The 24136-nt window shown below is 53.7% G+C and overlaps 1 protein-coding gene across 3 annotated transcripts in view; it reads right to left on the minus strand.

Moving 5' to 3' along the window:
• The window catches only part of GTF2IRD1 (GTF2I repeat domain containing 1), a 151334-nt gene extending 127467 nt beyond the window's left edge, over nucleotides 1-23867 (minus strand). The window contains exon 1 of one of the 3 annotated variants that reach the window (XM_055292844.2): nucleotides 23554-23866. The gene's annotated coding sequence lies outside the window, so the exon portion shown is untranslated. Of the gene's footprint in view, nucleotides 1-23553 lie in introns of all 3 variants that reach the window. The other 2 variants (XM_055292846.2, XM_055292843.2) reach the window with 2 other exon arrangements.
• Nucleotides 23868-24136: the final 269 nt, after the last annotated feature.

Consider the following 24136-nt stretch of genomic DNA (forward strand, 5'->3'; position numbering starts at 1 on the left):
CTGGCTTCCCCACCTGCCCTGACCTACTCCAAAGCATTCATTATAGTCACCTCATTCCAGTCACCCAGCCCTGCCCCACCCTGTCCCACCCCAAATGCCCTCTGGCCCTCCCCATGCCTCTTTTTTTTTTGGAGACAAAAAAAAACAAAAACAAAACTCTGTCGCCCAGGCTGGAGTGCCGTGCTGCGATCTTAGCTCACTGCAACCTCCATCTCTCAGGTTCAAGTGATTCTCCTGCCTCAGCCTCTTGAGTAGCTGGGATTACAGGTGTGCACCGGCATGCCTGGCTAATTTTTGTATTTTTAGTAGAGATGGAGTTTCACCGTGTGGGCCAGGCTGGTCTCAAACTCCTGGCCTCAAGTGATCCTCCCTCAGCCTCCCAAAGTGCTGGGATTACAGGGGCGATCCACCACGCCCAGCCCCGTTCTTGCTTTAAACACTTGGATGCCACATCTTCCAGAGCCCTTTCATCTTCTAGTCCCCATTCCAGAGGCTTCCCCATTTCCAGTCTTGAGCCTACCCACATCCCCAGCCCTTGTTCTCGTCTTTTAGATGCTGTGGGACGCTGACTAAATGCTCATTTTCACACCTGTTAGGACCCAGACCCTGAACAGGGGTGAATCAGGCCCACTCCTTGCCCCGGAGCTCCTGGGTGAGGAAAGAGAAGCTGAAGTTTATCAACGGTGACCAAAGATCATCAGCTTCTCATGTGGGGAGTGACCAGGCGTGGGCACATCCAGGATGGATGGCTGGCATCGGCCCATGAGCACTGGCCCCAAAGGCTGGGTGGCCGTTCAGTGGGGAAGACTGGGGCCAGGGTCAGCTTGGGCGAAGGCTGGAGGCAGGAGAGTATGGTGGGGAACCGATGAAATCTGGGAGGCTCAGAGGCAGGCACATCACTTAAGGTCAGGAGTTTGAGATCAGCCTGGCCAACACAGTGAAACCCCGTCTCTACTAAAAATACAAAAATTAGCCCAGCGTGGTGGCGTGCACCTGTAATCCCAGCTATTCGGGAGGCTGAGGCAGGAGAATCGCTTGAATCTGGGAGGCAGACGTTGCAGTGAGCCGAGATCGCTCCACTGCACTCCAGCCTGGGCGACAGAGTGAGACTCCGTCTCAAAAAAAAAAAAAAAAAAAAAAAGGGAGGTTCAGAAGGCTTCCAAGTGGGCGTGGAAGAGGCAGATATCCACCAGGAACTTGGGCTTGCCAGGCCAGGCTGGGCTGAGCCATGATTTAGTAATAAAAATAACAACTAGCTGCCATCAGCCCCTTCTCTGGGGCTTGGGCGGGACCCACCAGGCACCACCAGCCCACACCTACGCCATCCCATTTTACAGACAGGAGTCCAGAGCATTGGGATTAGTTGACTTGTAAGTGTCCACACCGTCCAACTGCAAAATAGCCACACCCCCATCCCTCACCACCACCACGCATTGGAGAAGAGGCTGTTTTGTACAGGTGTCTATCCGTTATCGGGTATCTGGACCACACCTACCACCTCCACGCACACAGACATCTCGGCAGATGCTCATCAGTGGGCGCCGCCAGCCCATTCACTCATTCCACAAACACCAAAGCACCCACTGCAGGCCCAATGTGTACTCCAGATCAGGAATGTCACCAGACAGGCAGGATCGGGCCGCACAGTCCAGGAAGTCCCCCGTCACCCCGGCGGGTGACTGCGCATCAGACGGGTGGCTCACATTAACAGCCTGGTCCCCGAGGAATGGCACCCCTTGTTTTGTAGCTGGGTGTGCGCATGCACACACATCCGGCCCTTTCTCTGAACGCCTGCATTACTTCCACCTCTGCCCTCACCTGTCAGAAAAGCCCGGCCACCTTCATTCAACCTGGGCTTGCCCGAGCCTCTGGCCAGGTGGTGCAATTTCATGAAGCGGCCCCTCCCCTTCCAAAACCCAGGGACAGAGCAACTTGGAGGTGTCCAGCCTGGGCCACACTCTCCCCTCCCTAGGGTACAGCAACAGATGGCAGGGCAGCCCCTCACCAAAACCCTGTAGTCTCAGGAACCCACATGGCGCCAGGCCCCAGGAGGTCTGGGTCTAGTGGAGGCTCAGCCTCGAGTGGCTGTGTGATGCTGGAGAACTTCCTTCCCCTCTCTGGGCCCCAGAACCCTCCAATGAAGACATAATAACATCCTGTCCCTTCCTCACAAAGTAGAGGTGGGAGGTGAGAGTCAGGCCCAATGGACAGGGGTTGAGGATCATTTTTCTTTTCTTTCTTTTTTTAAGAGACAGGGTCTCTTGCTCTGTCACCTAGCCTATGATTGCAATGGTGTGATCATAGCTCACTGCAGCCTCCAACTCCTGGGTTCAAATGATCCTCCTGCCTCAGACTCCCAAGTAGCTGGGACTAAAGGTGTGTGCCATCACGTCCAGCTACTTATTTTATTTTTTGTAGAGATGGAGTCTTGCTATGTTGCCCTGGCTGGTCTCAAACTCTTGGCCTCAAGTGATCTTCCCAACTCCTTCCTGAGTATCTGGGACTACAGGCACACATCACCATATCTGGCTAATTTTAATTTTTTTTTTTTTGTAGAGATGGAGTCTTGCTATGTTGCCCAGGCTGGTCTCAAACTCCTGGACTCATGCAGTCTTCCTGCCTCAACCTCCCAAAGTGTTGGGATTACAGGCCCGAGCCACTGCTCCCGGCCAGATCCCTTTCCCTCAAAACCTCACCTGGGCCTCAGGGCTAGCTGGGCCTGGGATGACATTTCCAAGAAACCACAGTTACGTTGCAGCCATCAGTGGCAGAAGCTGTGCTGCTGATGGGCACCTTGCAACCCTCCTCAGCAATCCTACAAACACAACAGTACTCTCCCCATTTTACGGATGAGGACATAGAGGTTCAGAAAGGCTGAGCAACTTGCCCAAGGTCACACAGCACAAAGAGTCAGGGGCCAGCTTCAAAGTGAAGTCTGCTGGGATCTGGAGTAAACATGGCCCTGCGCCCCTACAATGTCCCCTGCACAGCCCCCCAGGCATGGCTGTCAACCCCACAATCCAGTCCCACTGTCCAGATCAGTGATTCGCACACAAATATTTGCACCATGGCGGAGTGGCTCTCCCACCGGCTCATTATTTATTCCAAACACATCTTTTCTGCCTGCCCTGCTAGAAGCAGAGGGGTTTCCCCACCAGGGGGGCTACGGTGAGACCTGAGGTGGGCTTCCTGCAGGCATTGTGGGTCCTGAAAACTAGAGGGACCGCATAGGTATGAAAATATCGTTTTCTTTTGAGACAGAGTCTCACTTCATTGCCCAGGCTGGAATGCAGTGGCACGACCTCGGCTCACTGGTTGAACTCACCTCCCAGGTTCAAGCAATTCTCCTGCCTCAGCCTCCCAAGTAGCTAGGATTACAGGCGCCCGCCAGCATGCCCAGCTAATTTTTTTTTTTTTTTTTTGTATTTTTAGTAGAGATGGGGTTTCGCCATGTTGGCCAGCCTGGTCTCGAACTCCTGACCTCAGGTGATCCACCCGCCTTGGCCTCCCAAAGTGCTGGGATTACAGGCGTGAGCCACCGCGCTCGGCCTTAATTTTTGTATTTTTAGCAGAGACGGGGTTTCATCAAGTTGGTCAGGCTGGTCTTGAACTCCTGACAGGTGATCCACCCAGCTCGGCCTCCCAAAATGCTGGGATTACAGGCGTGAGCCACTGCGCCCAGCTGAAGATATCGTTTTCTGAGGCAAAATTGTCCTGTGCTACCAAGTTCACAGGCTGTCCGGGATGGTGGGTGGGTTATGGACGGTTCCTGGAAGTGGGCAGGCTCACCACCCAGATCCCAGACTCCAAGAGGTTCAGTCTGCCTCCCCTCATCTGCAGGAGTGGGCACTAAACCAAGAAAACAGGAGCAATGAGTCACGGGTTCACAGCCAGTAAGAATCCCTAAAGCCATGCGCAGTGGCTCATGCCTGTAATCCCAACATTTTGGGAGGCCAAAGTGAGAGGATTACTTGAAGCCAGGAGTTTGAGGCTGCAGTGAGCTATGACTGTTTCACTGTCCTCCAGCTTGGGTGATAGAGGAAGACCCTATCTCAAAAAAAAAAAAAAAAAAGGCCTGAGCTGCCCACCATGCAACCTCCATGCCCATCCTCACAGAAGTTTCCAGAGCTCTTGGCAGCCCCAAGCTGGTGGACACACCAATACCAGAATAAACCGGGGGGGACTATGTCCCTGAGAGTGGGTTCCTCCCTTGGGAAGGGACACTGGCCAAGATCTCTCCCCTGCCCCCACCAGGTTCTCCTGGGGTCCTTCCCTTAGGAAGCTCTTCTGGTTGTCATCCCAACCAGGCTGACCCCAATTCTGCATTTGCTGGGATCTACCTGAACACATCGCGAGGCTTGGGGGTTACTCCAGGTGATGTCAGGAGCTCCAAAGAGCAGAAACCAGTGCTCCATTCTCCTGTCTGTCCCTGGGGGGCCATCAACCATTCTCACAGCTCCCCACAATCAACCACTTGCCAGTCTTCACTGCGCTCTCTCCTCTCCTCCGCTGCGGTGCTGCAGATGCTCTGACCACTCTCCCTTCCCTACCCACCTCTGCCCTGTCCAGGGTACGCTGCTGCAAAGCCTCTCACCGGCTGTGGGGCCAGCATGGGCCTGTCCAGCCTCCCGAACCAGGAGCAGGAGACGAGGGAGGCTCCAGAGGCATCTGCAGGAGGGCAAGGAGGCCCAGACCAAGAGTCATGGATGTGGATTGATTGATTGATTATTTATTTATTTATTTAGAGACAGATTTTCGCTCTTGTTGCCCAGCCTGGAGGGCAGTGGTGAGATCTCAGCTCACTGCAATCTCCGCCTCCCAGGTTCAAGCAGTTCTCATGTCTCAGCCTCACAAGTAGCTGGGATTACAGGCACCCCCCGCCATGCCTGGCTAAATTTTTTTTTGTATTTTTAATAGAGATGGGGTTTCACCACGTTGCCCAGGCTGCTCTCGAACTCCTGACCTCAAGTGGTCCTCCTGCCTCGGCCTCCCAAAGTGCTGGGATTACAGGTGTGAGCCACTGCGCCTGGCCAGGTGTGGTTTTAGATCTTGATCCTCATAACTCTAGAACCTTAGTCAAGTGTCTTCCCAGCCCTGGGCCTCAGTTTCCCCATCTGAAAAAGAGAAGAGGCCAGTATATTCTGAGGTTCCTTCCAGTTCTAACTTTTTTTTTTTTTTTTTTTGAGACGGAGTCTCTCTCTGTTGCCCAGGCTGGAGTGCAGTGGCGTGATCTCTGCTCACTGCAAGCCCCACCTCCCAGGTTCATGCCATTCTCCTGCCTCAGCCCCCCAAGTAGCTGGGACTACAGGCCCCTGGCACCACACCCGGCTAATTTTTTGTATTTTTAGTAGAGACGGGGTTTCACCGTGTTAGCCAGGATGGTCTCAATCTCCTGACCTCGTGATCCGCCTGCCTCGGCCTCCCAAAGTGCTGAGATTACAGGCGTGAGCCACTGCGCCCGGCCCAGTTCTAACATTCTATGGCTCCTTCCATCCAAGAGGCTCGGGAAACCCCAAGAGGGGTTAGGATGCCCAAGGAAGGGGAAAGAGGGGGGCCGCACTGCAGCACCTGGCCCTGGCCCTACGCACAAGTCAGGTTGGCCAACTTGACAGACCAAAACTCACTATCCGTAGAAGGGATGGTGGCACCAACTAGAACAAATGCAATGGTGAACTCCAAATGGAGTTACTCTGGAAAGGCCAGTTCCAGTCCAGGCCCCTTTTTACCTGGAGTGTAATATACATGCAACAAATTCATTCTTTCTGACATACAGTTCTATGAGTTTTCTGTTTTGTTTGTTTGTTTGTTGTTGAGACAGAGTCTCACTCTGTCACCCAGGCTGGAGTGCAGTGGCGCAATGGCTCACTGCAGACTCCACCTCCTGGGTTCAAGCAATTCTCCTGCCTCAGCCTCCTGAGCAGCTGGGATTACAGGCACCTGCCACCATGCCTGGCTAATTTTTGTAAATTTAGTAGAGACGGGGTTTCACCACATTGGCCAGGTGGTCTCAATCTCCTGACCTCATGATCTGCCCGCCTTGGCCTCCCAAAGTGTTGGGATTACAGACGTCAGCCACCGCACCCGGCCTTTTTTTTTTTTTTTAATATTTCAAAAAAATAAGAGACAGGGGTCTTGCTATGTTATCCAGGCAACACAGTTTGGTCTCAAACTTCTGGGCTCAAACCACCCTCACACCTCAGCCTCCTGAGTAGCTGGGAATACAAGTGCAAGCCACGGTGCCTGGCTGATTTTTAAATATTTTTGTAGAGATGGGGTCTCACTCTGTCACCCAGGCTAGAGTGCAGTAGCACAATTATAGCTCACCGCAGGCTTGAACTCCCAGCCTCAAGCAATTCTCCCGGCTCAGCCTCCCGAGTAGCTGGAACTACAGCCGTGTGCCACCACACTCGGCTAATTTTTTTTTTTTTGCTGTCTAAGCTGGTCTCAGATTCCTGACCTCAAGCAATCCTCCTGCCTCAGTCTTCCAAAGTGCTGGGATTACAGGCATGAGCCACTGCCTCTGGCCATATTTCTATGAGTTTTCACAAATGCACACAGTCAGGTGACTGCCACTGTAATCAAAACGCATTTCAGTTCCATCTCCCCAAAAACTCTCCCACTCCCAGGCAAACCCTGTCCCTAATCCTGCATTTTCCAGAACATCATATGACTAGAACCGGAGGCCTGGCACGGTGGCTCACGCCTGTAATCCCAGCACTTTGGGAGTCCGAGGCGGGCGGATCACCTGAGGTCAGGAGTTCAAGACCAGCCTGGCCAGCATGGCGAAATCCCATCTCTACTAAAAATACAAAAAAAAATTAACCAGGTGTGGTGGCACACCTGTCGTCCCAGCTACTTGGGAGGCTGAAGCAGGAGAATTGCTTGAACCCAGGAGGCGGAGGTTGCAGTGAGCCGAGATCGCACCATTGCACTCCAGCCTGGGCAACAGAGCAAGGCTCCGTCTCAAAAAAAAAACAAAAACAAACAAACAAAAAAACCCACATAAGAACAGAACCAGGTTGGAAGTGGCCTTTCCAGTCTGCTTCCTTTCCTTAGCACAATGCTTGTGAGGTTTCCCCGTGGTGGTGTGGTAGCCATCATTCATCCTTTTTCACTGCTGACTAATACTCCACAGTATGGATGTTCCAGTTTGTTTATTCACTGGGCAGTTGGACATCTGAATTGTTTCCAGTTTGGGGCAATTATGAATAAAGCCACTATACATATTCCTCTTTAGGTTTTTATGTGAATTTGAGCTTTCATTTCTCATAGGTAAATACCTAGTCATATGGTAGGTGAAGGCTTAACGTTATAAAGAAGCTGTCAAAAACCCAGAGAGACAACCATTAGCAATTACCAGGGGCTGGAGTGGGGGGTGCGGGGAATGGAGAGACTGCTAATGAGGTAACAGGCTTCTTTTCAGAGTGATGAAAATGATCGGAATTAGATGGTGGCGATGGTCACACAACTTCATGAAGATACTAAAAATATTGCACAGCGTATTTCAAAATGGTGAATTTGGCCATGTGTGGTAGCTTATGCTTATATATCTCAGCACTTTGAGAGGCTGAGGTGGGTGGACTGCTTGAGTCCAGGAGTTCAAGACCAGCCTGGGCAACACAGCTACAAGAGATACAAAAATTAGCCAGGCATGGTGGCACACACCTGTAGTCCCAGCTACTCAGGAGGCTGAGGAAGGAGAATAGCTGGAGGGTGGGAAATGGAGGTTGCAGTGAGCCATGACTGCAGCACTGCACTCCAGCCTGGCCAACAGAGCAGGACCCTGTCTCTAAAAACACTAAATAAATAAAATGGTGAATTTTGTGCTATAATGATATCATAATAAAGAATATGATCATTTTTATATTTTTTTGGTAGAGACAGGGCCTTGCTAATACATATGCCCTGTCTCTACCAAAAAAATATTTAAAAATTAGTCAGGGGTGGTGGCTTGGTGCCTGCAGTCACAGCTACTTGGGAGGCTGAGGCAGGAGGATCCCGTGAACCCAGGAGTTTGAGGCTGCAGTGAGCCATGATCCCATCAAAGCACTTCAGCCTGGGTGACAGAGCAAGACCCTGTCTCAAAAAAAAAAAAAGTAGAAACACCCCAAATGTCCATAACTCATGAACAGATAAATATGATATATCCATTAAATGGAATATTATTTGGCCATAAAAAGAAAGGCACATTAACTCACACTACAACGTGGATGAACCTTGAACACATTATACTCACTGAGAAAAGGCCAGACTCAAAAGACCACATATTACATGATTCCATCTACAAGAAACGTCCAGAATAGGCAAATCTACAGAGATGGAAAGTAAATTAGTGGTTGCCAGGGGATGGGGGAGGAGGGAATGAGGGCTGACTGCTTAATGGGGGGAGATTCTTAGGATGATAAAAATGCTCTGAAATTAGACAGTGATGAATACTGCACAACTCCGTGAATATCTTTTAAAAAAACACTGAATTATATACACTTTAAAGGAATAGTTTTAAAATAAACTTACAAAAAAAAAATCCAACATGGTAGAGAAGAATAGAATCAAGTCCCTGGAGACATCACTGAACCCCGAAACGCATCACCACGCTCCTACCCCAGCCTCCAAATACCTACTCACAAGTACCCATCCCAGCCTCCAAATACCTACTCACAAGTACCCATCCTATCCTCCAAATACCTACTCACAAGTACCCATCCCAGCCTCCAAATACCTACTCACAAGTACCCATCCTATCCTCCAAATACCTACTCATAAGTACCCATCCTATCCTCCAAATATCTTCCATATTTTCTTTCTTTTTTTTTTTTTTTTTTTTTGAGACGGAGTCTCGCTCTGTCGCCCAGGCTGAAGTGCAGTGGTGCGATCTGCAAGCTCCACCTCCCGAGTTCATGCTATTCTCCTGCCTCAGCCTCCCGAGTAGCTGGGACTACAGGCACCCACCATCACACCCAGCTAATTTTTTTGTATTTTTAGTAGAGATGGGGTTTCACCGTGTTAGCCAGGATGGTCTCGATCTCCTGACCTCGTGATCCACCTGCCTCGGCCTCCCAAAGTGCTGGGATTACAGGCGTGAGCCACCGCGCCTGGCCCTTCCATATTTTCTTATGAGGAATAAATAAACTCCTCTTTGTTTAACTGTCAGGTTTAATATCTAAAGTCTGCCAGGCTATATATACATATACATATAGTTTTTTTTTTTTTTTTGGAGACAGAGTCTCGCTGCTCTGTCGCTAGGCTGGAGTACAGTGGCACAGTCTTGGCTCACTGCAACCTCCGCCTCCCAGGTTCAAGTGATTCTCCTGCCTCAGCCTCCTGAGTAGCTGGGATTACAGGCATGTGCCACCACGCCCGGCTAATTTTTGTATTTTTAGTAGAGATGGGGTTTCACCATGTTGGCCAGGCTGGTCTTGAACTCCTGACCTCGTGATCCGCCCATCTCGGCCTCCCAATGTGCTGGGATTATAGGCGTGAGCCACTGTGGCCTGGCTGGTTTTTTTTTTCTTTCTTTCTTTTTTTTAAAATTATTTTTATGTTTTATAGAGACAGGGTCTCACTACGTTGCCCAGGCTGGTCTCAAACTCCTAAGCTCAAGCAATCTGCCCATCTCGGCCTCCCAAAATGCTAAAATTACATGCCCGAGCCGCTGCACCTGACCTGGCTTAATATTTAGATATTTGCTATATTTACAGTTGGGTGTTTTATCACCTGTAGCCAAATGCAGCCCTAAATGACAGGGGACGGTCCCCTCTTTGCCACTAACCAGGACTCGGGGAGCTCTGTACACTGGGGAGTAAAGCTCCAGGCTGGCAGTCAGGATCCAGCAGAACGTCAAGTAATCAGGCCTCATCACCGCCGGTGGCCTCAGGAATGTCACATACACGTGCATATACACACCCATGAGTGCACACAAGCATGTGTGTCTAAATAGCCCAGAGGCGGATCACCTGAGGCCAGGAGTTCAAGACCAGTCTGGTCCAACATGGTGAAACCCCGTCTCTACTAAAAATACAAAAATTAGCCGGGAGCGGTGGCAGGCGCCTGTAATCCCAGCTACTCATGAGACTGAGGCAGGAGAATCGCTTGAAACCAGGAGTCAGAGGTTGCAGTGAGCCGAGATCATACCACTGCACTCCGGCCTGGGTGACAGAGCAAGACTCCGTCTCAACAACAAAACAAAATAAATAAATAAATAAATAGCCCAGAGGATTAACTGTTCTGGCACTCCACACTTGTGCTGTCTGCACACATCAGCTGCCTTTCCTGGAGGGAAACACCCCAAATTGGGCTGTACCCGGCTCAGAGAGACAAGCTGCCCCCACTGCCATAGCCACTGCCCTCCAGATGCCTCTGAACGCCACAGCCAGGCCGGCAGAAGCAGCTCCTGGGGTGGGTAGAGGAGCGCCAATGAGAGCTGGGATTGAAGGATGGAGGGGGGCCGGGCACGGGGGCTCACCCCTGTAATCCCAACACTTTGGGAGGCTGAGGCAGGTGGATCACTTGAGGTCAGGAGTTTGAGACCAGCCTGGCCAACATGATGAAACCCCATCTCTACTAAAAATACAAAAACCAGCCGGGTGTGTTGGCAGGTGCATGTAGTCCCAGCTACTGGGGAGGCTAAGGCAGAATTGCTTTAACCCAGGAGGCGGAGCCGAGATCACGCCACTGCACTCCAGCCTGGGCAATGGAGCGAGACCCTGTCTCCATAAAAAAAAAAAAGAAAGAAAGAAAAAGGGTGGAGGAGGCCCCCACCCTTCATGGGCCCCCACCCCGAGCTTGCTTCTAATTCACTTGACAAGGTTGCACAGGATGCCCACTCCGCACCAGGCAGGGTGCTAAGAAGGGCAGGGATGCGGAGGACAACATGATGATTGGGCCGTGACCCACTGGAAGTCACACTCTGTCTGTGAAGGTGACAGACAAGCACAAGGGCAATTAGAATCTTGTTTGTGATGCGGGCTGTGGCTGGGGACACAGACAAGAGGCACCTAACGTGACCTGGAGAGGGAGATGAGGTCAGGGAAGCTTTGCAGCGAGAAGTGACATCCCAGCTGAGACCTGAAACGAGAAATCGGCCCAGGGACACAGCCGGGGAGCATTACGCACGCTCTAGGGGAGAGGCAGCAGCGTTCTAGGAAGCGAGACGGAGGACAGTACGCTTTAGAAACGATGAGGCTCATCGTGGCTGGCACAGAGAGGCACAGGCAGGGCCTGGCCATGCCTAGTCTGCAGCTTTTCCAGGAGCCACGGGAACCCCTGAGCTGCCTGGGAGTTAGGCCATCAGATACAGATCTTCACCTGGAGCCAATGCAGCAGCCCCACCGTCACGTCCTGTCTCTGTCCCTACACTTCTGTCCAAATCCCCGTCCTCCAGGGCCGTGCAGAAAGCCACTTCTGCAGGCTGCCATCAAACACACCTGGGAGTGGCATTGTCTCCCGTCCCCTAAGCAGCCACAGGTATCCCCCGCCCCAGAACAGGGCCTGGCCTCTAATGAGTGGGATGGTTGACTGTGACCTTGAGGGGCTAAGGGGTCGGCAGGCCAAGGGGACCAATCAGTTCTACCTTTAAGGTTTTCCCAGTTTGCAGAAGCAGAAACTGAGGCATGCTGGCCGGGCGCAGTGGCACACGCCTATAATCCCAACACCTTGGGAGGCCAAGGCGAGTGGATCACTTGAGGCCAGGAGTTCAAGACCAGCCTGGGCAACATGGTGAAACCCTGTCTCTACTAAAAATACAAAAAATTAGCCAGGCATGGTGGCGGGTGCCTGTGATCCCAGCTACTCAGGAGGCTGAGGCAGGAGACTCATTTGAACCCAGGAGGTGGAGGTTGCAGTGAGCCGAGATCCTGCCACTGCACTCCAGCCTGGGCAACAGAGCAAGACTGTCTCAAAAAAAATAAATAAATTGAGGCATGCCACACCCCACACCCCAGGGACAGAGGGGGTGTGTCCCAGACAGGCAGAAGATAAGAACAGATCCTGAAATGATGGGGTCCAAGGTTCACTGTCTAGGGGAGTGGGGCTCCCACAGGGCCAGCTTCTGGGGTCATCATGTGACAAGCTGAAAAAGTATTCTTCACTGAGATGGCAGCTAGCCCCCCGCAACTGAATACACTGATTTTCCCAAGAACCTGGCAATACTATATAAGAAAACTATCCTTGTTTGTTCAGATGAGGCTCAGAGAGGTACAGTCACTTGCCTGTGGTCACACAGCAGCTCAGAGGTCAGGCTGGGATTTGAACCTAGATGTGTCTGGCTTCAAAGACCCTGATGGTTCCACTGCACCCTGCTGTGAAGTGAGGGAGCCCCGGCTTCTGACCCAGGGCCACCAAGAGCATCTCTCCTTTGGATATGCTGAGAAGAGAATATCTCAGGGAGCTGCTGGCCCAGGGCAGGTCGGGGGGTGGACCAGGATCAAAGAGGGAGGATGTGGTTTGCCCACCTGCCCAGAGGGCTGCACCCACAGCTGGGAGCCAGGGTGTGCACTGGGAGCAGGGATAACCACCTCCTTCCCCAAAGCCCTGCCTCTCCCCACCTGGCCTCACTGCAAGAAGTGGCCATGCCTGAAAAACCAGCTCCTGGATAAACATGAGAGAGACATCAGACTGAGAGAGTCACAAGACCCCTTGGAGCTGCCAGGACCACCCTGGAGCCAGGTGGGTGGGCGGGGGGTCTTGTCTGCTGCAGAGAGCCACCCAGGAGCACCCAAGGGCCTTCCTTCCTGCACAGGGCTAACCTCTTTCCAGGCTTCCCACCGAGTGCTGGCCCCAGGGTCCAGCCTTTGAGGACTCTGGAGAACCCGATAGGGGTGGGAGGCAAGGGTGGGGTACAGGGGAAAGGTGCTTGGGGCAACCTTCATTAGAGAAGGGCCACAACGATTTCACAAATAACAAATTAAATAACAAAGTAAAAACCAGCTGGGTGCGGTGGCTCGTGCTCATGTCTGTAATCCCAGCACTTTGGGAGGCTGAGGCAGGTGGATCACTCGAGGTCAGGGGTTCGAGACCAGCCTGGCCAACATCGCAAAACCCTGTCTCTACTAAAAACACAAAAATTAGCCGGGCGTGGTGGCAGGTGCCTGTAATCCCAGCTATTCGGGAGGCTGAGGCGGGAGAACGGCCTGAACCCAGGAGGAGGGGGCTGCAATGAGCTGTGATCGCACCACTGCACTCCAGCCTGGGTGACAGAGGGAGACTCTGTCTCAAAAACAAACAAACAAATAACAACAACAAAAACAACAAAGTAAAAACCCCCCAAATCTCTCAAGACGCCCATGCAAGACATGTGATCACCCAGGAAGCTCTGTCTCCTTAGGATGCCAAGAGCCCTGGGAAACTCATGGATTTGCCAATGGGAAACTGACAAACTCTTGCTGGGGTCCCCTGCTTCATTCATGCCCACCTGGCAACCCTGTGGAGGTACCTGCTGTGGTTCCATCTTCTAGAGGGTCAAACTGAGGCTCAGCCTCAGGCAAGTGACAGGCTGGAGTCCATGAACCACCATAATCTAGGCGCTGGCCACACAAACGTTCACCAGAATAGCCACTGTTCACACAGGACCCACCTCAGGCAGCAGTGGGTTCCAAACATTTAGCAACCAGAACTGTATTTAGAGCTCTAACAGGTAACTCCGGTAAAAGTGGTCCTAGGGCAGGGCGTGGTGGCTCACACCTGTAATTCCAGCACTCTGGGAGGCCAAGATGGGTGGATCATTTGAGGTCAGGAGTTCGAAACCAGCCTGGACAACATGGTGAAACTCTGCCTCTACTAAAAATACAAAAATTAGTTGGGTGTGGTGGCACGCATCTGTGATCCCAGCTACTCGAGAAGCTGAGGCAGGAGAATCACCTGAACCCGGGAGGCGGAGGTTGCAGTGAGTCAAGATCACGCCACTGTACTCCAGCCTGGGTGACAGAGTGAGACTCTGTCTAAAAAAAAAAAAAAAAAAAAAGTGGTCCTACTCTGGCCCAAAGGGGCACAGGAGGCTTGAGCCTCACATGTCCCCACCTCCCACTCCTTGGTGGCCCCTGGGGCCCTCCAGGGCTCTGTGGTAATCCACACACTCACATTACCCTCAGCTGAGTCTCACAGCCCTGCAAACCTAGTGTTCTGTTCTCCCATTTAAAGATGAACAGGCCGGGCGCAGTGGCCTGTTCCCAGCACTTGGGAAGCTGAGGTTGGGGGATCACTTGAACACAGGAGTTCGAGACCAGCCTGGGTGACATGGCGAGACCCCCAACTCTACAAAATAAAAAAATTAGCTGGGTGTAGTGGCACGTGCCTGCAAGCCCAGCTACTTAGGAGGCTGAAGTGGGAGAATCACTTGATCCTAGGGGTTGGAGACTGCAGCAAGCTATTATTGCACCACTGCACTCCAGCCTGGGTGACAGAACGAGACCCTGTCTCAAAATAATAATAAGAACAGATGAACAAACCAAAGCCCAGAGATGTGACATCACTCGGCCAGCCCTGTTCTGTTTGATCCTAATTCATGCTCCTGCCTGCAACAGCGGCTTCACTACCCTCCTTCCCTACCCTCAGAAGTCCTGCTCTTATTTCAGGCAAACATGGAATTTCTACCCCAAGCGAAACAGCTGCGGGAGTGAAGACCAGAGACGCACCACTAGGAACCCCCAGACTCCCAGAGGGTGGGGATACATAAGATGATGGGCAAGACACCCCAGGGCACAGACAGCTCCCCTCCCTGGCACCGCCCTCAACCTCCAGCTGTTCTGGCCCCGTAGCCTCAATTACTCCAGAGCCCACCTGGATGGCGGTGGGAAGATCGCATGGGGCCAGAGGCCTGGAGGGCAGCGGCAGGCAGGTGTAATTTCATCGCGGGGCTCACAGTATGAGTCACCAGAAACAGAAGATGAAATTCCAGCTCTGAGGGCGGAGATGAGCGGCTCCCCTGGCTTGGGGTCAGCTCTCGATGTTGGGGGCGGGTAGTGATGGGGTGCAGGCCACAGGCCCCCTGCCAGCCAGATGGTGCCTTTGTGAAAATGAGAAAGAGGAACCACCTTCTTCTGGGGGGTCCCGAGCTGATGCAGGGCCGGCCAAGCCAGTTTGCTAGATTTCCCTAGAGAGGAGAGTGGCTAGAGGTATGTGGCATATCCACACCATGGAACACTGCTCAGGGACCAGAAGGGACCAGCTACTCGTGTACCCAGCAATGCCGTAAATGCATTACGCTGCGTGAAGCCAGATTCAGAGGCTGTGGACTGTAGGATTCCATTTATGTGACATTGTACAAACAGAAAACCATATACAAAAGACAGATCAGTGGTTGCTGGGGTTGGGACAAGAGACAAGGATGAACAAACGGGCTTCAAAAACGTTTAGGGGTTACAGGATTGTTCTAACTCCTGGGGTCAAGCAATCCTCCTGCCTTAGCCTGCCAAGTAGCTGGGACTACAGGCACACATCACCACACATGGCTAATTTTTTTTTTAAGAGACAGGGTCTTGCTATGTTGCCCAGGCTGGTCTGAAATTCTTGGCCTCAAGTGATCCTCCCGCCTCAGCCTCCTGAGTAGCTGGGGCTACAGGCATGAGCCACCTCACCTGGCTAATTTTTGTACTTCTTGTAGAGATGGAGGTTTCACTATGTTGTCTAGGCTAGTCTCAAACTCCTGGCCTCAAGCCATCCTCCCGCCTCAGCCTCCCAAAGTGCCGTTCTATGTCTTGATGGGGGTTGGATGACAGGAGGGTGTGAGCCAGGCAAGTTCCTGGTATAGCATAGCCCTCAATCCTCAACGATATTTATCATAAAATATAAAATGGGGCTGGACATGGTGGCTCACGCCTGTAATCCCAACACTCTGGGAGGCCGAGGTAGGCGGATCACTTGAGATCAGGAGTTCGAAACCAGCCTGGCTAAGATGGCAAAACCCCATCTCTACTAAAAATACAAAAATTCGCTGGGTGAGGTGGCATGCACCCATAATCCCAGCTACTCAGGAGGCTGAGGCAAGAGAATTGCTTGAACCCGGGAGGCAGAGGTTGCAGCGAGCCGAGATCGCGCCACTGCACTCCAGCCTGGGTGACAGAGTGAGACTCCATCTCAAATAAATAAATAAAATAAAATATAAAGTGGGCCCTTCTCATGTGCCAACTGGGGGCTGGGGACCAGGACCTAATGAGACCCCCTCAGGCCTAACTCCCCTGCAAGGTTCTCACTGGCTGGTGGAACAACAGATGGATGGACGAAAAGATACGGACTTGCTTTGATGGTGGTTCCGCCAGTAGCCAGAAAATGCACCTTGAGACCCTGCTAGACCCCAGCCAGCAAAGAGGCCTATCCTCGGCCAACCATCTAAGACACAAGCAGCCTGGAGGGTCTCCCCTCTGCGACGGGGAACAGGAGGGAGAAGGGCCAAGCTGCCCCCAACTCACCCGCCCTCCCCAACCACACAGCCACTTCTGCATCCTCAGGTGCCCAGGACCACAAGCCCTCAAACCAGGCCCTCCTACCCTGTCTCCACCACAGACCTGCCCCCAGGGGTCCCACACACCCACTCTGTGGTGTCCCCATGGGGCCACACTGAGTCCCTTGGACTACAGCACCGCCCTGGGACCGAGGCAGGTTGGGGAGAGCCATCTCCCTTTTACATCCAAGCAAACTGCCCAGGTGGGTGGAAGGCGGACATGGACCCCATGACCCCGGCCCCTTACCTGCCCCCCAATTACCCTCACTCTAGAGGCTGCAGCTCAGGTGCTGGGAACCTGCCTCAGGCGGCAGCATGGCAAAGGTGCAAGAATTCCCAGCAGCCTCCGTGCTATGGGGTCAGCCCCTCAAGTCCATAACCATCCCCACGGCGGGGTCTTCCAGCTTTGAAAGGTAGGCATTGCAGACACTTTCCCAGCGCTCAGGCCTTGCCAATCCTACATGAAAATCTTATCTGGTGTATAGTAGAGTGTTTCCAGCAATTTCCCACTCCCTCCTCCCAGCATCTCTAAATATAAGGACCACATTGGCCAGAAATCCCTGAAGACAAGGACTTCCCAAACTGGGGATCCCTGGGCACCCCTCAGGCCACCCAGACTACACCCTCCGTGCCACCCAGGCCAGTAGGAGATCTAGACCCTCGAGCCACAGGCTGGAGGAGGCCTGACCAAGGACATTAGAAGGATATCGCCTGTAATCCCAGCACTTTGGGAAGCTGAGGTGGGAGGATTGCTTGAGGTCAGGAGCTTGAGACTAGCCTGGGCAACATAGCAAGACCCCATCTCTAAAAAAAAAAAAAAAAATTTTTTTTAATTAGCTAGGTGTGGTGGTGCATACCTGCAGAGGCTGAGGTGGGAGGATCACATTGAGCTCAGGAGTTGGAGGTTGCAGTGAGGTAGGATCACGCCACTGCACTCCAGCCTGGGAAAGAGAGTGAGACACTGTCTCAAAAAATATAGAATAAAATAAAAATGAAAAAGGACCCTGCTGGCCGGGCACAGTGGTTCACTTCGGTAATTCCAGCACTTTGGGATCACTTGAACTCAGGAACTGGGCAACATGGCAAAACCCCGTCTCCACCAAAAATACAAAAAATTAGCCGGGCATGGTGGTGTGTGCCTGTGGTCCCACCTACTTGGGAGACTGAGCCAGAAGGATCGCTTGAGCCGGGGAGGGAGAAGCTGCAGTGAGCTGAGATTGCGCCATTGCACTCCAGCCTGGGTGACAGAGTGAGACCTCATTTCAATACAAATTAAAAAAAAAAAAAAAAAAAAAAGGGCCATGATTCAGTGAATCAGCTCCACTTGATTCAAACTCGCTCCAGATCATCCCTGGGGCCTCCACTGAGCCCTGATCCCAACTCCAGGGTCAGCCACACACACCTTGGCCCCTCCCCAAACCCCATCCATCTCACCGCCCCAGAGGCAGCAGTTGTAGGGTTGGCAGAAAAAATGCAAGACCCCCAGTTCAGTCTGAACTACAGATCAACAACAGGTAACTTTTAGCTAGAAGTTCATCCCAAATATTGCATTAGTCCTTGCTTGTCTGAAATCCTATTTTAGCTGGGCATCCTTATTTTTATTTGCTAAATCTGGCAACCCGAAGCAGGTGGTCCTGAAGGAGGGTGACAGGTGGTCACACAAATAGCTCTGGGTCAGCCAGTCCCCAGCTTGGGGCGAGAGAGTTCTGTTCACCGCCTGAGACACTCCCTAAGACCATGTAAGATAAAGTACATCCTCACCCATTTCACCTGTCTTATTCAGGACACCTATCTTATCTTTCTTTCTTTCTTTCTTTTTCTTTTTTTTTGAGACGGAGTTTCACTCTTGTCGCCCAGGCTGGAGTGCAATGGTACGATCTCAGCTCACGGCAACCTTCGCCTCTTAGGTTCACACAATTCTCTTGCCTCAGCCTCCCGAGCAGTTGGGATTACAAGCACCCGCCACTACGCCTGGCTAATTTTTGTATTTTTAGTAGAGATGGGGTTTCACCATGTTGGCCAGGCTAGTCAAACTCCTGACCTCAGGTGATCCGCCCGCCTCGGTCTCCCAAAGTGCTGGGGATTACAGGCATGAGCCACCGCACCCTAACTTATCTTAAATAGGCAAATTTCCAGGGCAGGAACCCAGGTTCCTACAGACCTGGCCCCTTTCTGCACGACCCTCCATACTCATGAAGCCACAAACCTAGGTGCAGATTGGCCCAGAGAGAAGGGAATGGGACCGGGAATGGATCAGTTCTGCAGGACGAGTGGAGAGAGAGCTACCAAAATAGGGTGGATGAAGAAGTGATGATGAGGCTGGGCCTGGGGGCTCACGCCTGTCATCCCAGCACTTTGGGAGGCCAAGGAGGGCCAATCACTTGAGGTCAGGAGTTCAAGACCAGCCTGGCCAACATGGTGAAACCCTGTCTCTACTAAAAATACAAAAATTAGCTGGTTGTGGTGGTGCACATCTGTAATCCCAGCTACTCGGGAGGCTGAGGCACGAGAATCACTTGAACCCAGGAGGTGGAAGTTGCAGTGAGCCAGGATCGTGGCATTGCACTCCAGCGTGGGCAACGGAGCAAGACTCCATCTCAAAAAAAAAAAAGGGGTGATGGACCAGGCGGCTTTCCTAAAAAGCTTTCTGCCTCCAAAACCCACATTACCACACCCCCTACAGGCCAAAGCCCCTCTGCCACACCTGGAGATACCTGGCTGAGAACTTCCAAAGTAGGCTAAGAAAGTGACAGGGTCCTGCCTCCCTTCCGGAGTATGGAGCCTGGGCAGAAAGCACATGTTTCTATGAGATGGGGCTGAGGGGATTCTGAGAGGCCAGGCCCCTCCTGCCCTATCTAGAGCCCCCAACATCTACACCTTGGAGACTGTTACCCCCTCACCAGCAATCACCTGTCACAACATACTGTCTTCTGGCCAGGTTCATCCATCCCGTTCTCCCAGAAACCATCCTTCCCACCACTTCACCTCTGCTATGAATTCCTTCAGGAAATTCCCTTCCAGTCACACTAAGGGTCCCTGTCCTAGCAGCCCCATATTATCCTGGAAGCCCCTCAGTCAAAATTGAACTCAGGGCTGGGCGTGGTGGCTCACGCCTGCAATCCCAGCACTTTGGGAGGCAGAGGCGGGTACATCACTTGAGGTCAGGAGTTCGAGACCAGCCTGGCCAACATGATGAAACCCCCATCTCTACTAAAAATACAAAAATTGGCCGGGCGTGATAGAGCATGCCTGTAATCCCAGCTACTTGAGGCAGGAGATTGCTTGAACCCGGGAGGCAGAGGTTGCAGTGAGCCGAGATGGTGCCACTGCATGCCAGCCTGGGTGACAGAGCAAGACTCCCTCTCAAAAAAAAAAAAAAAAAAAAAAAATTGTAACTCAGCATGGATTCCACGCCCTGGGTCCTGCTCTGCTCCTCTGTTTATAAATTGGCCCTGCAGGTCTTGTTCCATGGATGTCCCCTGAAGCCTCTGCAGGCCCCATGGAGCTGAGCATACACCCCTGGCTTGTCCCAAAGAACTTGGCTGTGACCCTCGCTGCCACGCATCTGAGAGAGAGATACTTACAAATGGCGAGAGTCAGAGAACTGAGAGATACAGAGAGGATGACATAGGGGAGCAAAGCCCCCAGGGTTAAGGTTGGGAGAAGACACAGGCTGGGGTCCTGGGGAGAGAGGGGGCCCCAAGAAGTTCAGGGAGAGACCCTGGGACTCCTACCAGGGTGGGGAACTTGCCCCAGAGATGAGCATTTAAGAAAAATAGGAGAGAGTCTGCTTAGCCATTTAGGTCAAGGCTCAAGAGCAGGATTTCATTCATTCATTCATTCATTCATTCATTCATTCATTCATTCAAACATGTAGCCATTTAACAAGTATTTGAGGAGCAAGCCTCCATCCCTACCTGTCCCTAGTGCAATTGGAGAGAGAGATGTAAATATCTGAGTAAGATCAATGTTGGGACAAAGGAAGGAAAGGATGTTGGCTAGGCACGGTGGTTCACTCCTGTCATCCCAGCACTTTGAGAGGCCAAGGTGGGAGCACTGCTCACGCCCAGGAGTTCGAAACCAGCCTGGGCAACATAGCAAGACCCCATCTCTACAAACAATAAAACATTAGCCAGGTGTGGTGGCCCTTGTCTGTGGTCCCAGCTACTTGGGAGGCTGGGGTGGGTAGGAGGGTGGCTTGAGTCCAGGAGTTCGAGGCTGCAGTGAGCTGTGATCACACTACTGCACCCCAGCCTGGGCACAGAGCAAGACTCTGTCTCAAAAAAAAAAAAAGACAAAAAAGAGAGGACATCATGGGGATACAAAGGTGGTACCATGGCCAGCCCTGAGGACAAGGAAGTCTTCAGCCCAAAGATACCACAGCCAAGCCAAGTCCTGAAGGAGAAGAGGAAAAGAGGCAAATTCTATAATCCTGACCCCCTACCCTAGCCAGGCAGGGCCATTAAAGGAAGCCCCCAGCCTCCTCAGGGGAAAGGTAAGAAGAACCTTCGAGAGAAGAGGAACAGTGTGTGTGCAGAGGCCAGGGGTGGGAGGAAGCCAGGCCATTCAGGAAAACGGCAAGACTACAGGATTTTTTCTTTCTTTTCTTTTTTTTAGATGGAGTCTTGCTCTGTTGCCCAGGCTGGAGTACAGTGGCGCGGTCTTGGCTCACTGCAACCTCCGCCTCCCGGGTTCAGGCGATTCTCCTGCCTCAGCCTCCCGAGCAGCTGGGATTACAGATGCCTGCCACCACGCCCGGCTAATTTTTTGTATTTTTAGTAGAGATGGGGTTTCACCATGTTGGCCAGACTGGTCTCGAACTCCTGACCTCATGATCCACCCACCTCGGCCTCCCAAATTGCTGGGATTACAGGCGTGAGCCACTGCGCCCGGCCAGACTACAGGATTTATGAGTGGGCTGAGGAAGCAGTGAGTGGTCAGACACTAGACCCCGAATGAGAATCATCTGGGAGCTGCGGTCTGTGGTTCCAAGGTCATGCTTAGGACATGAATGTCCCAAGCCATCACCCACCATCCACAAGACCCCAGGTCCAACAACCAAGCTGTCACCAAACCGTGGATGGCCTGGCCTCTGGAGTCAAGCAGGCTGCAAAAACAGCTACCTCCAAGACCCTAGATTACAGCTGCCACTCAGACTATTGCCAAACACCAAGTGCTGATGACTACTGCCTCATCAGAAGGCTAGCTGGGCTCCCGGGAGGCTGCCTTCAATGAAGAGATAAAAATTATTTGTGATTAGCATATTGCAAGTAAATGACCCTTCTCCCAGCATCGAGAGAACAGTCCTTTTAAGTAGGTTTAGCATGCCCCCTACAAAGCTGTCTTCAAGACCCAGTTTTACAACCGTCGGCCCTAAGTTCTCGAACATTTTAAGAGTGCAGGCTCTGAGTGGCTGCAGAGTTTCAACACTTCCTTCCTAGTTTCCTCTGTGGGGTCCTGTGGGACCCTCTGAGTCAGAACTGCCAATTTCTAGGTCACCCTCAGAACAGGCTGTGGAAGAACGAGGTGTGGACTTGAGCCTCCCACACCCCAGAGGCAGGATGCGGGATCCGATACCCTGTCACCTTGGGGCCAAGCCTGTCCCTTGGTCCGCAGGTGCCTGCTCAGAAGAGGTCAGAGTCTATCTCACACCCTCCTGGGCCCCAAATAGGGCGGTTCATGACGGCCACCTAACTACCTTATACCTAGCCCCTCCCTGCCAGCAGCCACCAGCCTCCAGCCACCTCCTCCTGCTTAGAATAAATAATCGATGCTGGTGCCCTTCCCCTCTGGAATGACACTGCTGAAATAAATGAGCTGCTTGGGGCACCTTCCAAGCCCCAAGGCCCCGGGCCAGTGCCAAGGAGTCAACAGTCCTGGCCACGGGGCAGCCAGACACACAGAGGCCGACCATGGCAGTGGCACGCCAGGGTGGCTTCTAGACACCCCTCTCCTCTTCTAAGAGAAACCCCCGCAAATGCCCACTCCTCCAAAAACTGTGGGGGCCTGCCCTCCACTCCCACCCGCCAGGCCCAGGGCCATCCTGGGGTACCCCTTGGCACATTCTACATCCAAGAGCCAGTGCTCCCCCCACGGGCCCTGCAGCGAGACCCCTATGCCCCAGCACCCTTGCTTCAGCTGGGATGGGGACACAGGAGACTCCCACCGCAGGACCTTGGTCCTGGGAGGCAGGGTCACTAGGCCAGACGCCAGAGCTCCAGCCCCCCGCCAGCACTGCCAGGAGGGTGGAACTCTCTCTCAGCGGCACAGCGGCCCCCTTCCCTGGGCCCACGCCAGGTGGGGCAGGGTCTCACTCCCTGGCTGCTGGCCAGGGGTGCGGAGCCCAGCAGAGGTGTCAAGCCCATCATGCCCAGGGTACTTAGGATGGGGCGGGTGGGTGTTCAGCACCCTGTGGCCCCTCCTCTGTCCTCTCCACCCATCTGCAGGAACTCAGAGACCACCCACAGACCGAGTACCCCCAACTTACTCCTCTGAACCCTTTGTGCTCCCCCCACTGCCACCTCCTGAGTCCCCTCCACCCGGGATTCAGAGGCCACCACCACACAGGCCAGCCCCCTCCCCGGGGCGGGGGGGGGTGGTCCACAACAGAAACCACCCTGCTGGGACAATCCTGGCTGGACTGGACTCCGCCTGGGAGTTGGGGGCGCGGGCCAGGGGCTGGCCCAGCCCGGGAGAAGGTGGAGGGGGGGAAAGGCGGGGACCGCGTCCTTCCCAGCCCCCTCTGCTCCCACCCCGGCGCCCGCCACCGCGGGCAGCGCGACTGACCTCATTCGCCAACTGCAGCAGCCTGCGGGAGCCGGCCCGGGACGCCCCCCACCTCCAGAAGAGCCAGTGGCAAGGAGGGAGGGGGTGACAGCTCCCAGCTCCCGGCCCCTCCCGGGCAGGTGGGGGGCGGCCGTCCCTCCCCTCTCCCGGGCCCGAATTATAATCTCAGTCACGTGCCTCCCCGGGCACCCAAAAGCCGGCCCCAGCTCCTGTAACACCTTGAGAGGGGGAGGGGCGGGGACCCCCCCAGGGAGAGGCGGAGGGGATCGGGGACGGGGGTGGGGGGGAAGGGGAGAAGGGCCTCGGTGCCCGCCCCCCGCAAAAGTTTCTCCTACCTTGGAGGATCCCCAAGCGCTCCTGCCAGCGGCGCCCCGGCCCCGGCCCGCGGCCAGGACTCAGCCTCCTGCCGCTGCCTCCTTAATTAATCCGGGAGAATGGGGGAAGGAGAGGCAGAGGGAGGCGAGGACGGCGGCGCGGCGAGGGCGGGGAGGGAGGCGCGGGGAGGGGGCGCGGGGGGGATCGGCCGGCCGGGGGGCTGGCGCTCGGCGGCCCCCACCCCCGGCGCGGGCTGCGGCGGAGGGCGGGGCGGCGCGGGGAGCGGAGCGGAGAGCGGGAGCGCGGGGAGGCTCTTTGTTCTGTAATCCCAGTAAGATTGCCAGCCATTCGCCCCGGCCCTAATCCCAGCCCCGCGCAACACCACCCTCCATTGGCTGCCATTTACATACGGGATTAGCCCGCCCCGCGTCCCGCGCCCCTGCGCCCCCCTTCTTGCTACCCAGCGCCCCTGCGTCCCAGGGACCTGGGCACCGCGGTGGGGAGAGCGCGCCGCACCCCTCCGCCCCGGACCTGCGGGGAGGGGCGGCGGCAACCTCGGTTCCCCCCAACCAGCGCCGGATTAGAAAAGCCTGGGCGCGCCCC

This window comes from Symphalangus syndactylus, chromosome 9, assembly GCF_028878055.3.
Source record: "Symphalangus syndactylus isolate Jambi chromosome 9, NHGRI_mSymSyn1-v2.1_pri, whole genome shotgun sequence".
Taxonomy (NCBI): domain Eukaryota; kingdom Metazoa; phylum Chordata; class Mammalia; order Primates; family Hylobatidae; genus Symphalangus; species Symphalangus syndactylus.